Genomic DNA, 4,231 nt, shown 5'->3' on the forward strand with positions numbered 1-4,231 from the left:
CCATCTCCAGTGCGGAACTCATCTCAATCCCTATTTATGGCCCACCTGTCATAAAAAGTAAATCCATATCAGTTTTTGCGTCATGAATAGTAAATAGGAACTCAAAGCATCTCTCTCTTCTCTATTAAGAAGAACTAACTTTAGTCCCTACTATGGTCCCACTACATTAAATACTTAAAATAATTACGATTATTTTAGTTACTATTTCTTTTACAACAATATTATTCAAATTTATGAATTCAAAAATAATTTACTATTAATTAACTACAAATATAATTATTTATTATGAAAGGAAGAAATATATACATAATAAAAATTATTAATTAACTATAAATATAAATTATCATAATTATTAACTACAAATATAAATTATTAATTAACTACAAATATAATTATCATAACAATATACATAATATTTTTTGGACATAAGACAAGCTCATGTTAGGCATGTGCATTAAAATTCATTTAGAGTGAATAGTTTATGGCCCAAAATAATGTCAACATTAAATAATAAACCCACTACAAACATAATTTTTTTCCAAACTCACATTGAGGCTCCTTACAAAAAACCCTTAATTAATCATACTATCATTAACTATCACCGCAACGGAAATTTCATGGGACATGCCTTCTGCCCAACCTGCAACAAAGTGTAGAGTTTGTCTCTTAACAGACACTTGTCCTCATCTCACATTGCCAGCAGCTTTCTACACGTGTAGAAACAACAACCCTTTCTACACCAGAGAATTCACCTTATATTATTTGTATTCTCTTAATATCTCTCACTCATATAAAAAAAACTGCATAAATGCATATATTAGGGGTGGAAACTCTTAGTAACAAAGGGGGTATAGTCCCCTATCATTTTTGTTTAGAAAAAATAAGTTTTACAGAAATAGTCCCCTCTAAATTATATTATACTGTCTCTTTTCAAGAAAAAAATAGTCTCTTTTTTAAATTATAATATATACAATCTATTAATAATGAGAAATATTAAAGACTATCAAAATTTATTATTTTTGGTCATTAATTAACCATCAACTCAATTCATTTAGTCTAGTAAAATTTTTTATTAATAATTTAATGGAAGCCCATAAAAAAACTCAAATATTCCTTTATTGCGTTAAGAAGATAAACTTATTTAAAAAGTAAAATATAAATTTTATTGTCTTTCCCATACACTCATCTACTCAAAGAATCACTCTCACTTTTGCAGGAAAGCAACAGCAACATTTTATATTCTTTTTCTTTATCTCTCTTTTTTTTATCTTTTACTCTTTTTTGGTGTCTAAACATGGAAAAAAATAAAGCAAACTTAGCTTTATCCTATATCCGAGCGGATGATTTGCTGAAGATCAACACAAGACTCAGACCAAATAACATGATTAGAGTTACTCTTGGTATCATATCTAGCCATCCGATCCGCAGCTCTATTTGCTTCCCAGGATACCCACTCAACATGAACAAGTCAAGGATGAGATAAAAGCTACTGAATCTTGTGACCAAATCTATTACTTCAGATGAATACCGACTTGCAATCCGTTTCACATATAAGATCCCTCAAACCACAATCTCAAACTAAAAATAGCCCCCTCCAAGCAGCAAATAATTTACATCTAATGATAGACCAGGGGAATGCTTCTAGAGCAATCCGAGATCCAATCTCCCTTAGAATCTCTAATAATACACCCAAATTCTGCTAGATTTGAATCCAGATACAAGCTTGCATCACAATTAACTTTAACACTGTTGCCTGCCGGTGATTTCCAACACAGGCAATTTTGGAGAGACCTAAAGGCATTGTTTCGATTCCTGTAAACCTGTAAGTCTTTGGCAGTAATTCTGGCCAAGGCAACAACCTTGTGGTCTGGTGTGCGAAATCGTTATCATTCCTTCCTTGGTAACGGCGCTAAAAACTCAATACGCACGTTCATGTTCTTAATTCTGTTTCACAACTTCGTACAACTAACTAGCAAGTGCACTGGGTCGTCCAAGTAATAAACCTTACGTGAGTAAGGGTCGATCCCACGGAGATTGTCGGCTTGAAGCAAGCTATGGTCACCTTGTAAATCTCAGTCAGGCGAATTCAACTGATTTTATGAATTGATAAGTAAAAGATAAATAAAATATAAATAAAATATAAACTAGGATAGAGATACTTATGTAATTTATTGGTGAGAATTTCAGATAAGCGTATAGAGATGCCTTTCGTTCCTCTGAACCTCTGCTTTCATGCTGTCTTCATCCAATCATTCCTACTCCTTTCCATGGCAAGCTGTATGTTAGGCATCACCGTTGTTAATGGCCACCTGTCCTCTCAGTGAAAATGGTCCAATGCGCTGTCATTGCATGGCTAATCATCTGTCGGTTCTCGATCATACTGGAATAGGATTTACTATCCTTTTGCGTCTGTCACTACGCCTAGCACTCGCGAGTTTGAAGCTTGTCACAGTCATTCAATCCCTGAATCCTACTCGGAATACCACAGACAAGATTTAGACTTTCCGGATTCTCAAGAATGGCCGTCCATGGGTTCTAACTTATACCACGAAGACACTAATAACTCGGACTCAGTCCCCTGTATTAGATACCCAAGAGATATCCATTCAATCTAAGGTAGAACGGAAGTGGTTGTCAGGCACGCGTTCATAAGTTGAGAATGATGATGACTGTCACGATCATTACATCCATCATATTGAAGTACGAATGAATATCTTAGAAGCGGAATAAGTTGAATTGAATAGAAAAACAGTAGTACTTTGCATTAATCTTTGAGGAACAGCAGAGCTCCACACCTTAAGCTATAGTGTGTAGAAACTCTACCGTTGAAAATACATAAGTGATAAATGTTCAGGCATGGCCGAATGGCCAGCCCTCACAAATGTCTAAGATAGCATAAAACTAATCAAAGATCCCCTTAGATAGATCAGAGACTATGTTTGCCAAGCTAGATGGGGTCTGCTCAGAACTCTCTGTCTTTTGCTGAGTGGATGATGGAAAAGGCTTGCTATTGCTAAACCTGTTTCTTCCACCATTATTAAAGCCTTGTTGAGGCTTTTGTTGATCCTTCCATGAGAGATTTGGGTGATTTCTCCATGAGGAATTATAGGTGTTTTCATAGGGTTCACCCATATAATTCACCTCTGCTATTGCAGGGTTCTCAAGATCATAAGCTTCTTCTTCAGAAGATGCCTCTTGAGTACTGTTGGATGCAGCTTGCATTCCATTCAGACTCTGAGAAATCATATTGACTTGCTGAGTCAATATTTTGTTCTGAGCCAATATGGCATTCAGAGTATCAATTTCAAGAACTCCCTTCTTCTGAGGCGTCCCATTACTTACAGGATTCCTCTCAGAAGTGTACATGAACTGGTTATTAGCAACCATGTCAATGAGTTCTTGAGCTTCTGTAGGCGTTTTCTTTAGGTGAATGGATCCACCTGCAGAATGGTCCAGTGACATCTTTGATAATTCGGATAGACCATCATAGAATATATCCAGAATGGTCCATTTTGAAAGCATGTCAGAATGACACTTTTTGGTCAGTTGCTTATATCTCTCCCAAGCTTCATAGAGGGATTCTCCTTCTTTCTGTCTGAAGGTTTGAACATCCACTCTAAGCTTACTAAGCTTTTGAGGAGGAAAGAACTTGGCTAAGAAAGCCGTGACCAGCTTATCCTAAGAGTTCAGGCTATCCTTAGGTTGGGAGTCCAACCATATTCTAGCTCTGTCTCTTATAGCAAACGGGAAAAGCATAAGCCTGTAGACCTCGGGATTAAACCCATTGGTCTTAACAGTATCACAGATCTGCAAGAATTTAGTTAAGAACTGAAAAGGATCTTCAAATGGAAGTCCATGAAACTTGCAGTTCTGTTGCATCAGAGAAACTAATTGAGGTTTAACCTCAAAATTGTTTGCTCCAATGGCAGGGATTGAGATGCTTCTTCCATGTAAATTAGAATTAGGTGCAGTAAAGTCACCAAGCATCCTCCTTGCATTGTTATTATTTTCGGCCATATCTTCTTCTTTTTCGAAAATTTCTGTCAGATTTTCTCCAGAGAGTTGTGCTTTAGCTTCCCTTAGCTTCCTCTTCAGAGTCCTTTCAGGTTCAGGATCAGCTTCAACAAGAATGTTCTTATCCTGGTTCCTGCTCATATGAAAAAGAAGAGAACAGAAAATAATAGGGATCCTCTTTGTCACAGTAGAGAGGTTCCTTTATGTGAGTAGAAGA

Source organism: Arachis ipaensis, chromosome B05 (assembly GCF_000816755.2).
Source record: "Arachis ipaensis cultivar K30076 chromosome B05, Araip1.1, whole genome shotgun sequence".
Lineage (NCBI taxonomy): Eukaryota > Viridiplantae > Streptophyta > Magnoliopsida > Fabales > Fabaceae > Arachis > Arachis ipaensis.